Raw genomic sequence first — 13410 nt, forward strand, 5'->3', positions numbered from 1 at the left:
CAAGGGTAAGGTCTGCAAATGCTTTGACTTAGCCCAAATTGTTACTTGCCAGGCAATTGCTATAACATAACACATTGCTCAGTTTATGCAAGGCATCAGAGCTACTCAAACTTGGCATTTAGAAGCAACCATAATGCTACTGTATAGCACACGTGCTGGGCTTGAAAGCACTAATGAAAAGGTATTAGCAGTCAGAGATGGACAAGAAAGCAGCAGTTCCATTCCATACTCTTAGCATAAATAGAGAAGGCAGTAGTTGATACAAACAAGAAACAACCAAATTTGTGCACAAGGCACACAACTACTATAGTATGAAAATTAGAGTCAAAAAATAGGGTGAACAGTTATAACAAACAGAAGGTTTTATAACAAGAACAAAAATTCAACAATTTTGTAACAAAAGCAATCTTGAATGGATAATATGAACGTTATAAACCAATGCATGTTGTACAATAATGATAATCTACAGTGTTGAGACACGAATAAGTCTCTAAAGTATTTTAACCAAAAAAACAATACAGCGTAATATAGTTACAATAGGAATCCACAGCGTGAAGACACAAAACGGTCTCTTCAGTGTTTTTAAACCTTTAGTGTTAAGACACAAAATAGTCTCTTCAGTTTTTGAAACCTTTAAACAGGCTACCAGTTTAAAAATCCTGTTTTCACAGATGCTTCATCAGAGACACTGAAAAGAAATAATGAAAGATTAAAAAAAATATTATCCCCCCAAAACAAACTGAAAATCCAATCATAATATTGTTGGTGCGAGAAGCATTCAGTTTGGTATAAGAAATTTTGACTCACCACCGTCTATAAGGCTAATGCTGCGGAGAGAAGGGGAGAGTTCAAACCTCCATTCCATGTATATAATCACTGTAAAAAACTATATATGTTTGTATGTGTATTATATAATATTTGTAAACCGCCCAGAGAGCTTCGGCTATGGGGTGGTATATAAATGTAATAAATTAAATAAAATAAATATATTTATTCTTGGATGAGAACCTTAAACAATAGTATTTTCATCAAAAAAGGAATAAAGAAACTCCAACTTTGAAAACCCAGCCAAACATTCTTAATAGCAGCTGGTGGCTGTTAGTTCATTCAAAGGTTTTTTTATCAGTGAAAGGCTGATAACTAATTGGCAAACAGCAGCGGTTAACCCAAATAATCGAATCGAATAATCTATATTGATATCGAGTCTATTAGGCTGCGTTGAATTTAAATGGAAAATCCATTCTGCCTCTTTTTTGAGAAGTAGATTATTATAATCACACCAATTACGTTGGTGAGTATAGATCCGGTCAATCACCAAAAAATGGAAATCACCATATTTATGTAAATTGTCAATGAAATGCTGAACCAATGGTGCTTCCAAAATGTTATGTTTCAGTTTGGAGCGGTTCTCGACAATCCTTGTCCGAATACTGTGTATCGTTTTGCCAACGTAAATTAAGTTGCACGGGCAAATAAGTAACATGTTTTGTATAACAACTTGAAAAATGCCGTAGCCGAAAAATCCAGTTATCCAAGGGATGTTGGCATTCCCTTGTTTGCAGGGCTAGAGAACAAACAGTACATCCCCCACATCTAAAATGACCTTGAATGGTGTTCAAATAATTTTTTGGAGGGTCAATATCTGAGTGTGTAATTTGATCCCAAAGGCTTCTTCTTTTCTTTAATCCTATTTGAGGTGTAGAAGTGCATCCTGGAAGGTGGATCACTATGTTCCAGTGCTTCCGTATTGATCTTAGGATAGCATGGGATAGTGGTGAATGATCAAAAGAGCAGATAATTCTATTAATCGAGGGTCTTAGAGACCCAGATAATAAATCTGATAATAAATCCACCCGCCTTTTGGCTTTTGTAATAACAGTAAGTGGATACCCCCTGTTCAATAATAAGTGGCCAAATCTGCTGTTTTGGTGAAGAAAATTCGAGTGTTCCAAGGAGTTCCTTTTAAAACGGAAAAGATGCCCAACAGGTAAATTCCTGCGTAAATGTAGAGGATGAAAGGATGAATAATGCAGAAGGATTTTCAATTTGTTTGGGGGGGATTTTCAATTTGTTTGGGGGGGATAATAAAAAAAATGCTTTTATTATTTCTTTTCAGTGTCTCTGATGAAGCATCTGCGAATTTTTAAACCGTAGCCTGATTAAAGGATTCAAAAACACTGAAGAAACTATTTTGTGTCTTAACACTAAAGGTTTAAAAACAGTTAAGAGACCATTTTGTGTCATAGAATCAAAGAATAGTCGAATTGGAAGGGGTCTACAAGGCCATCGAGTCCAACCCCCAGCTCAATGCAGGAATCCACTCTAAAGAATACTTGACAGACGGTTGTCCAGCTGCCTCTTGAATGCCTCTAGTGTGGGAGAGCCCACAACCTCCCTAGGTAACTGGTTCCATTATCGTACTGCTCTAACAGTCAGGAAGTTTTTCCTGATATCCAGCCGGAATCTGGCTTCCTGGAACTTCAGCCCTTTATTCCGTGTCCTGCACTCTGGGATGATCGAGAAGACATCCTGGCCCTCCTCTGTGTGTCTTTACACTGTGGATTCCTATTGTAACTATATTAGATTGTATTGGGTTTTTTGGTTAAAATACTTTAGAGACTTATTTGTGATTAACACTGTAGATTATTATTATTATTATTGTACAACATGCATTGGTTCATAACTTTCATGTTATCTGTTCAATTTTGTTACAAAATTGTTGAATTTTTTTTCTTGTTATAAAACCTTGTTTGTTATAACTGTTCACCCTATTTTTTACTCTAATTTCCACTCCATACTCTTGACATCAGTGCCCTTCTCATATGCAGACCAGCATTAATCCACTATCAAAAATGAGGCATGCCCACCACACAACTGTGAAGAAGGTTCTCGAGGAAACAGAATGTGCATCAGCAGCTTGCTAGACTCATGTGACTGCAGCCCATCTTTCAGAACACTCTACTTGGAGAAGACTATTTTAGGCCTGCATTGAAGATGACGGATGCTGGGTTTTCTGGCGCAGAGCAGAGGGAGATTGCATTTCCCTTCACCCAAAGAGATCAGTCACAAAGAAATCCATATGAAGGGAGGATGAGAAGCCTGGATATTGCAAGGAGTGATACTGCCTTATAAACACACTGCAGTCATCTGCAGATCTAATAAGTGAAAAGGCTGAATAGACTGAACGAGGCCGGAAAAATCTAAAGCACCTGGACGCCTTAGACTTTCAAATTAATGCCAAGGAATCTGAAGTGCTTTCCTATTGCTGAACTGCAGATTTCCATCTGAAAGCTGATTTTTTACATATTAAAACTTCTGGGTCTGCCTTGTCTTCCACCTCGATGTGGAAAGCTCCAACATGGGCTCCTTCCTCTTATATCAGCAGCTGCCCTTTGTCAGCATCCCCATGAAATCTGGTTGAATTGGCTGCTTATTCACCTATGCTTCATTCCTACTCCAGGGGCCTACTGGACAACTCACCTGTTCCTTCTCTTGTTACTGATAGGATCATTTGCCAATCGCTGAAGTCCACCCCAGCCTTTCTATAACATCTACTTTCTTTCCTTCAGCATTTCCTGTTCCTCAAGCAGCAGAAATGTGCTGCTTTTAAAACTTTTGTTGCCTCAAGTGCTACCTCAGGCACCATAAATTCCTAATAAGGCTAGCTCTGATCTATATTAAACCAGGCCTGTAAACTGTCACTTGCCTGCTGCTTCCAGCAAGTAGGAACCGCAGTCAGGCAAGGAAGCTTTTGTAAACTGGCAGAGAGTTAGAAATGTGCATAGGTTTTTTTGTTATGAGCTACCAGCATGCCAAGAACACCTAGTGTGGTGTAGTGGCTAAAGTGTTGGACTGGGAGTCAGGAGATCCAGGTTCTAGTCCCCACTCAGCCATGGAAACCCACTGGATGACTTTGGACCAGTCACAGACTCTCTGCCCAAACTACCTCACAGGGTTGTTGTTGTGGGGATAAAATGGAGAAGAGGACTATATATGCTGCCTTGGGTTCCTTTGAGGGAAAAAAGGCAGGATATAAATGCAATAAATAAATAAATAAAAATAAAAAGTTTGTGTGGGCAGGTAGGTCTTAAAACATTGTTAACTTGTTTACAGGGCTGTATTAAAACTTTCTTAGGAAAAAAGAAGTAGTCCCAACTGATATCAGAATACCAGCTTCCTCTGAAATGCAAAGTTTCAAGGCATAGTTGCTTGGAAAGTGTTTTCTATTGTAAATATTTTGTTACAAAAGATTTTTTTTATTTTCAGATAAACCCCGAGGAAGGACTTTTTTTGTCCGAAATGCATAGGCACCTTCATTAAACCTTTTTCATACAAATAATATTTTGCAAAGATTATCCTTGGTTCCGCAACTGCCTTCAGCGTGTTTTTTCACTCCTTCCTTGCAGCAAACAGCAATTGACACCTGGGAGGCAGATAAATATATGACTGCATACTGGTTCACTTGCCCTCCTCTCATTCTGGAGCAGGGCTAGTCACCCAAGGCCAGTTGACCAGTGCTTTAATTGGGGGGGGGATGAGAACTGAAGTCAGGTCTGCATTCTACATAATAGCCTTGGACCATACTAGGTGTCAATAACAGCAGTCAGCTCAACATACTGAACTGGATAATTTGCTAATGCTGAATGCGTTCTCAGAAAAACCCAGCTAGAAGAGAACAAGGGGGTAACAGCTTTACAACTTTTGGGGGGTAATCTTAACTTTTCAATCCCTTAGGAAAAGACTGTATGTTTTTGTAGCACATACTATACAACGCATTCTTGCCACTGTGTCCAAACAAACTTAAGGAAAGCCATCAACTGATTTAAAGACATTACAAAGGAATCTCCCACGATTGATATTAAAGGGCCTATTATCTAAGTTCTTCCTAGCTGGACTCCTTCATAAACAAGGATAAAATCTTCAAGAAATCTATAATATTGGAAGTAGATTGGGTTACCAATTGGATTGGAACATGCAACGCCCATCTGTCATCCAAGAGACCTCTACAGGTACCCTAACTTTGCCCACCACCCAGGGAGAAACCCCCTCAATACCCACAAACAGCCAAGAGAAGTTTAAGCATGGCAAAAAACAGAAGCAAAGCAGAGCATTACAGTGAAGGCCATCCAACGTCTACCATCTCAACTATGCCATGACTTGGTCACATCTTGCTGTCAAAAAGCTAGTGGAGCTACACTGATTCCCATTTCACCAACAACTAAAGAATTGTAGGAGACTGCTCTGCTCATGCAAAAAAGTAAAGAAATAAAGAAGAGGAAGACAGCCTTGAACATGACTGCAGTCTCCAAAAATGTTACATCAGAACATTCCATGAATGTATTTACTCTTATTTCAGACTATTCTGCAGTAGGCAAGTTAGGCACTGCAGACAAAACAGCTGAAACACTTTTGCAAATACTATTGGGGTTGTCAGTTTGAAGTAACTGAAAAATGAGTTTGCAAATACTATTGGGTCTGTCAATTTGAAGTAACTGAAAAATGAACTCAACATGTCTAATTTTAAGCCATAGTGCTGTACAAAGAATTCCTTGTACTAACTAGGACAACAATCATTCTTTCTGCAAGGCCCCTCCACAAGTGTAGGGGGAAATGAAGACAAAGGTTAGGAAGTAATCAAACACAAAGAAGGCTACACATACAGGGTAGGTAGATAACATATGATCTTCAACACTTTTCTATACAGACCTATATAGATCATATGAATCTAGTTTATGGCAATATAGTTCCTCTATTCAAAGGAAAACCTCCCAATACTAGATCCAAATTTCCCTCACAAAGAAGCACCCCTTCCGTATCATTTTAGATACCAGTCTTCTCATAAGAAAACTTACAGATCCCAAGCCATCCCCTGAACTATCAGATCACTAGACTGACTGACTAACTCCAACCAAATTCAAACATTCCAAGAGCCCTGCCTTTATACATGGAATGGGGACATCCAGCCTCTCCATAGATTCCAGTACTTGTGCAGGTAAAAAAAAAAACCAAGACACAACGTTGGACTATTTTCATCTAGTTAGGACTTGCTAATTTCATCATCATCATCAACATTGTTTTTAAACATATACCCTGAAAACTAAGGAACTTGGACTTAAACATATTGCTAACCACCCTCAACCCTTAAGGACAAATTCATTTATTTATTAAGAGTACATTCATACCTACCTTTCTCTTCAATCCTCTATTCAAAATAGCCAGTATCACCACAAATAACTTGGCCTACTATAGAGCTTAACTCTGTACTAGCTCCTCGATTTCACCACCATCATTTTGAGGGTAACCCCTCCCCTTACTCACAGGAATTATGATGAGCTACAACATATATGTTCATGAGAAAATCCAGCTATACAAGTATGAGGGAGACTATTTCAGCAAGGACAGAGAGGCAAGAAAATAAAACCCCTCCTAAATACCACCACAGTAAAATTAAGAATAAACCTCATAAAACTTATCTTAAATGTTTTAAAAATGTAATTAAAAAACCAGCCACAAAACTAAGAAGCTAGGAGGGGTGTTTTTCCGCAGGGTATCATATGTATGCTTATCTTCTGAATGGCAGACGTCATCAAGATGTGCTAGATGCATTGAGCTCCTTACGCTTTGGGAGCTGTGTTTCTTTGGGGCCAAGGTGGAAGACCCAGACAAGAAGTGAGATACACAGATAAGAACCCACCCCATGCTAAACATGAAGTCTCAGGCAGAAGGCATTGCACTGCAGAAGCCGAAAACAGTCCGTTAGAAAGAACAGGTTTCTTGGGTGATAAAATTTTATTCTCTGCTCCAGGGGCAAGGAGTGTCTACTGGCAATGGGAGACTTAGGCGTTTTGACTACATCATGACTTACCCTCCCCAATGCAATGGCTGTGGATATCACATGCTGTCTCTAGATAGGATGGTAGTTGGCACAAGAGAAGAGTGTGCGGTCACATACATACTGGCATCAACAACATTGAAAAAATATAGTTATGAAAATCTGAAAACATAATTTAGGTGGCAAGACAAGAAATTAAAGCCTAGGGCATCCAAGGCAGCATTTAAAAAAAATGCCACCTATTCCACACACACAGCGGCAACCAGACAAGGAGAACTGCAGGGTCTCAATGTGTCGATAAGATGGTATCAGGAAGTAAGATTTAAGTACTGCCAAGCAGTGGGAAACGTTTTGGAACAAGCCAAACTCTATTGACTTGAACTGAAATGGAATCAGACTGTTTTCGTAATCAAAATGGTCCCAGCACTACTTTTAAGCTGACTTCCATAGGAAAGTTAATCACAGCTGCTCAGTATGGGGTTCAGAATAACCCATCACTGAGAGATGATGGTGTAAAGCAGACATGCACGCACACTCCTGCAAGGCCTTCAGTGGAGCGCCGACAGTGTACCCTGACACTGCTGAATTCCCCACCACCAATTTCATACAGATTGCCCTTAAGAACCTGGAAGTAAATAGCATGAAATCTGCATCATGATTTCCGGGGAAAAGATGGAGAGAAAGCTCTCCACTCCCTTCCAACAAGGAAAGAGGATTGTGAGCATGCATGTGTGTGCAGCCCATCAAATTCACCAAATGGGAAGTTGCACTAAAAGTGCAACGTGTCACATCCAATTTCAAAAGTGGAAACCTACTAAAAAGCCAGCTACAACAGAACTGTTTAGGGAGGAGCCAACTCTTCAGGAAGCATCGAGGTTATTTAAAATACAATTCGATGCAAGCTGACACAGATAAGCAAAGATTCCAACAAGTTTGAGAGGATGTTGATGTGGTTAAAGAGCGATCATAGAAAGTATAAAAAGCAACATCAACAAAAAAAAGACTTCCTCTAAAAAGTGGAAGTCTAAACCAAAGGGAGCACAAACTCTGGCAATGCAAATGTGAGTTGACTGTAACGCAAATGAAAAAAGAATCTGAAGGACACAAGTGGGACCTGCAAAAACATTGCAAGTGTGGAGTTCATTGCAGGGTTCCCCTCAGCCAGCCATGATCTCTTGCAGAATACTACATTCCACCCCACTTTTCAGTTTCTTTTCCAACTGAAAGTTAATGTTCTGTGGCTACTGAGCATCCTCAGTCCCTATCAGGTTGGTTTTTTGGCAGGGTTACACCCTTTGTTTTTCTTTTACAAGTTTCTGCCTCACAAACCCCCCAACTCCGCTTAATCCTCGCTCATCTTCCCCACCCTAGTTTCACCCTTTGTTTCTGCTTTCTCCCTCCATCCTCCACCGCCTCCTACCTCTTACTTCCTTTTCCTCCATCAGCTAGCACAATCTTTCTTCCTCTACAATTTGAATCCAGCTTGCGCCCTGAGCAGACGGTTTGTGCTTTCAGCAACACTGCACTTCTGGATTTAGTATCTGCTCATTCTCCCCTCCTCTTTCCTCCGCGTGACCTCACACATGCGCAGTCTTGACATTTGGGAGGGTTTTACCCCTTACGTGTTTAGTTTTTTCTACTTCTGCAAACCTTGGGATTCCTGTGAGCATGCTGATACTTCATCTTCTTGGGTGGCAGTTTTGGCTTCATAGTCTTCAGTGGCACAGTTCTGGCTTCAGAGCAATCAGCATGCACCCTCAAATGTCACCATAAGAATGATATTGGTAAATATAAGACAACCAAAAGAATGATATTGGTAAATATAAGACAACCAAAATGTCTTCAGATACATCAGAAGCAGTAAAACAGCCAGGCAGATGATTTGTCAATGAGATGACAAAAGAGTGAATGGATTGCTAAATGAGAATAGGGAGACCACAGGGAAACTGAACTAATTCTTTGCATTGATCCTCACTGTGGAATATGCTGCACAGTCAAGCTATGCCATAATTTTTCCTCTCAGAGAGCATCTGAAGAGCTAAGTCAAATAGAAGTGATAAAAGATGAAGTTCTAGATTTAGCTGACAAATTAAAAACTCAAATTACAAACTATAGTGGTTAGAATACAAGGATTGGGAAGACCCACATTCAAATCCCCACTCAGACTGGATGACCTTGGGTCAATTACTATCTGACCCTGTTCAGACGACACACTAAGTTATGGTTAGGCCACTAAACCTTTTGCAGCAAATGGTTAGTGAGTGTGCTTATACTGTGGTTATGTAGCCACCATGGTTAGGAATGGTTCACACAACACACTAAGTCAGTGGTTCTCAACCTTCCTAATGCCGCAACTCTTTAATACAGTTCCTCATGTTGTGGCGACCCCCAACCATAAAATTATTTTCGTTCTTCTCTACACGATCCATTATCATGGGATGGTTTGCTAATGAAAATAATACATAACAATAGCTTTAATAATACAAAAGATGATACATGACATAGTTCAGTCAATACAGTTTCCTAAGACCATCGGAAATATGTATTTTCCGATGGTCTTAGGCGACCCCTGTGAAAGGGTCATTCGACCCCCAAAAGGGGTCCCGACCCACAGGTTGAGAACCGCTGCACTAAGTCATGGTTCACATGGCAAGCTAAGCCATGTTTAGCTCAAAATGCTTAACCGCTGTGGCTTAGTGTGTCATCTCAACAGGGTCTCTCTCAGCCTAAACTACCTCAAAGGGTTGTTGTGAAGAATGGTAGGAGAAACTTTTATCCCATGGTGTACACCTGCAACAAGTGCAAGCTGGTTGCACTATTGGAAGAAAAAGTGAGTGTATTTGACCAATGAGTGTCTACCCTCCAAGGAATAAGAGAAGACGAAGAGTTCTTAGACAGAACGATGGAACTTCAAAAGCAGAGAGAAGTACAAGAGGTGGAAGTGCAACAGCAAGTTGAAGCAGAAGTGGGGAATGCTGAGGTGAGGAAAGCCAATGAAGAGGAAACTCCCTGGAAAAGGGTGACAGTTAGGAGCAGAAGAACTACAAGACACTCTGCACCAGTGGAACCACTAGAGCTATGTAACTGCTTTCAGCTACTGGAGGATGAGACTGGAGGACATTCTGCAGAGAAAGAATTACAGGGGACCCCGGGCAGCAGTGAGCAAGAGGTAGAAGGTCAGTCGAGCAGAGGAAACAATACCAAGGCCTACAACAAGAAGAAAAGAGTAGTCATTGTGGGAGACTCCCTGCTGCATGGGATTGAAACTCAAGTATGTCGCTAAGACCCATGGACTCGCCAGGCATGCTGTCTCCCTGGAGGGCAGACTCAAGACGTGACTGAAGGGTTGCCAAAGCTCATAAAGCCCACTGACACATATCCTTTTCTTCCCATTCATGTGGGAACAAATGATACTGCCAAGCCGAGCTACAAAGAAATCACATCAGACTTTGAAGCTCTCGTGAGAGATTCGGATTCTGGGACCACGGGCTACGCTACTTGGAAGACGGACTGCTGGCAAGGGATGGGTTGCACCTCACAAGGGCTGGGAAGAATGTGTTTGGCCACAATATGAAGAACTTCATCAGGAGTGCTTTAAATTGAATCCTAAGGGGGAGGGAGACATAAACTTGGAGGCAACATAGGATGAAGGCTTATGCACTATAATAGAAAGAACAGCTCTAACAGCACCCCAAAATAGTCTTCACAATAGTATAGGAAAGGAGCCAGACTTTAAAGCACGTAGTCTTCGATGTCTATATACTCATGCTCAGAGTATGGGAAACAAACAGTACAAACTTGAACTCTTAATACATGAAGGCAAATACAACTTGATAGGTATAACTGAAACTTGGTGGGGTGACTCCGAGTGGAATACAGCAACTGAAGGGTATAATTTGTTCAAAAAGAACATAAGAAATAAAAAGGGAGGCAGAATTGCACTATATGTTAAAAATACTTATTCCTACACAGAAATACAGGACAATGAGCCTATGAGCCCCATCGAGAGCATCTGGATTAAAATAAATGGGGAAAGGAAGAAAAGGAGCATGACAGTCCGAGTCTACTACCGACCACCCAATCAAGGAGAAGATGAGGACGAAACTTCTGAAAAGTAAATTACTAGTGTTTCAAGGAAGTGCAATTTTTATTTATTTATTTATTGCATTTATATACCGCCCCATAGCCGAAGCTCTCTGGGCGGTTTGGATTGCAGTTTGAGATAGATCAAGGAACAACTAATTTCTTTGAATGAGTTCAAATCTCCAGGGCCCAATGAACTGCATCCTAGAGTACTAACAGAGCTGGCAGAAGAACTCTCAGAACAACTGTCTATTATCTTTGCAAAATCATGGAAGATGGGTGAAGTGCCGGACAACTGGAGGAAGGCTAATGTTGTCCCTATCTTCAAAAAGGAGGAACCAGGGAACTATAAACTAGTTAGTCTGAAATCAGCCCTTGGGAATTTTTTGGTGCAGATTATAATAACCTTGAAAACAATGCAGTGATTACTAGAAGCCAGCATGGATTTGTCAAGAACAAATCCTGCCAGACTAATTTGATCTCATTCTTTGATCGGGTAACCTCCCTCGTGGACTGTGGGAATGCTGTGTACATAATATATCTTGACTTCAGCAAAGCTTTTGACAAAGTACTACATTACATTCTGATCAGCAAAGTAGTTAAAAGTGGGCTAGATGGAACAACTATTAGGTGGATCCACAGTTGACTACAAAATCAGACTCAGAGAGTGCTTATCAATGGTATCTTCTCAAACTGGGGAGGGGGGAGGTAATGAGTGGTGTACCGCACGGCTCAGTCCTTGGTCCAGTGCTCTTCAACATTTTTATTAATGACTTCCATGAGGAGGTGCAAGGAATACTTATCAAATTTGCAAATGACACAAAATTGAGTGGGATAGCTAATACCCTGACAGACAGAAGCAAACTTCAAAGTGATCTTGATAGGCTGGAGCACTGGGCTGAAAACAACAGAATGAAATTTAATAGGGATAAATGCCAAGTTCTACACCTAGGAAAAAGAAACCAAATGCAGTTACAAGATGGGGAAAACTTGGCTCAACGAGTGAGAAGGATCTTGGAATTGTTGTAGATCAAAAGCTGAATATGAGCCAACAGTGTGATGTGGCTGCAAAAAAAGCAAATGCTATTTTGGGCTGCAATAATAATAATAATAATTCTTAACCGCCTCTCCATTCTGATCGAGGTGGGAAACAACAGTAAATATAAAATACATAAAACTGAATTAAAATATAATATACACTCCTAAAACATCGTAAAATCATTTTAAAAACATCCTAAAATTACACTGGATAGGCCTGCCGGAAGAGATCAGTCTTAATAGCTTTCTTAAATGCTGATAGACTGTTAAGTTGACAAGTCTCCTCTGGCAGGCCATTCCGCCCAGAGAACCGCCCAGAGAGCTTCGGCTGTTGGGCGGTATAAAAATGTAATAAATAAATAAATAAATAAATAAAATTCCACAGTCTGTGAGCAGCAGAAGAGAAGGTCCTCTGGGTAACAGTTGTCAATATAGTTTTTGCAGACTGAAGTAGATTCTTCCCAGAGTACCTGAGTGTGCAGGGCGGATTGTATTATTATTATTATTTATTTATATAGCACCATCAATGTACATGGTTGTACAGGAGAAGTATAGTTCCCAAATTGCGTAAAGTACTGGTCCCCCTCTATTCACAGCTTACAAGATTCACTGTCACAAGATGTGATGGTCATTGTCTTAAGGCCTATGCATGTTTAGATGGGGGGGGGGGGGGGGAATCCTACAACTCCCGGCATTCTCCAGCCAGCTATGCACAGGATTGCACCCTTCAATGGCTTTAGAAGGCAATGAGACAAATTCAGGGAAGAGAAATTTATCAGCAGCTATCAACCAAGACAGCCAAATAGAACCTTCATGCTCAGAGTAAGTATGCTTGAATATCAATTGCTAGAAGGGGAGAAGTAATCTGGTGAGCTTCCTGGACAATCTAGCTGACTCCTATTAGAAAGAGGGTGTTGGACTTGAGGAACCATGGCCTGATCCAGCAGATCTTGAGAGAAGCTTACTGACCACCACCACCCCTTCACCTCACAGATCAACAAAATACTAGTTCAAAAAATTTAAGAGATTTAGGTACAATCTCATGCATGTTTAGACAGGAAAAAAAGCCTCTCAACATTCCCCAGAAGCTGGCTGGACCATACTGGGAGTTGTAGGACTTTTTTCTGTCTAAACATGCAAAGGATTGCACCCTTAAGAAAAAGTGGAGTTATGTCTATATGCAACATCCTGGAGCTGTAGCGTTGGAAATAAGAGGCACATGTGAAAATAGTCTACAGTACACGTAAGCAACTTAAGTGCAGATGTTGCTGGACTCAAACTCATATCAGCCCCAATCAGTACTGCTGATGGACAGGCTTGTCCGGGGGTGGGTGGGGGGAGAGGGTAATTTGCCCTGGGCCACCACAGAACAGGGGGTTCCCAACACCCACTCCCCAAAATCCATGGACCTGGGCCCCCAGATTCCTCTGCGTTGCCCTGCTGATATGTACAGGTGA

General features: G+C 40.8%; 2 protein-coding genes across 2 annotated transcripts in view; both read right to left on the reverse strand.

The window, feature by feature from the left end:
* Positions 1-13410, reverse strand: part of CHCHD5 (coiled-coil-helix-coiled-coil-helix domain containing 5) — a 474014-nt gene that overhangs the window by 177056 nt on the left and 283548 nt on the right. The window lies entirely within an intron of this gene.
* The window catches only part of PIN1 (peptidylprolyl cis/trans isomerase, NIMA-interacting 1), a 56234-nt gene that overhangs the window by 42036 nt on the left and 788 nt on the right, over positions 1-13410 (reverse strand). The window lies entirely within an intron of this gene.

The sequence above is a fragment of the Elgaria multicarinata genome, chromosome 3 (genome assembly GCF_023053635.1).
Source record: "Elgaria multicarinata webbii isolate HBS135686 ecotype San Diego chromosome 3, rElgMul1.1.pri, whole genome shotgun sequence".
NCBI classification, from domain to species: Eukaryota; Metazoa; Chordata; class Lepidosauria; order Squamata; family Anguidae; genus Elgaria; species Elgaria multicarinata.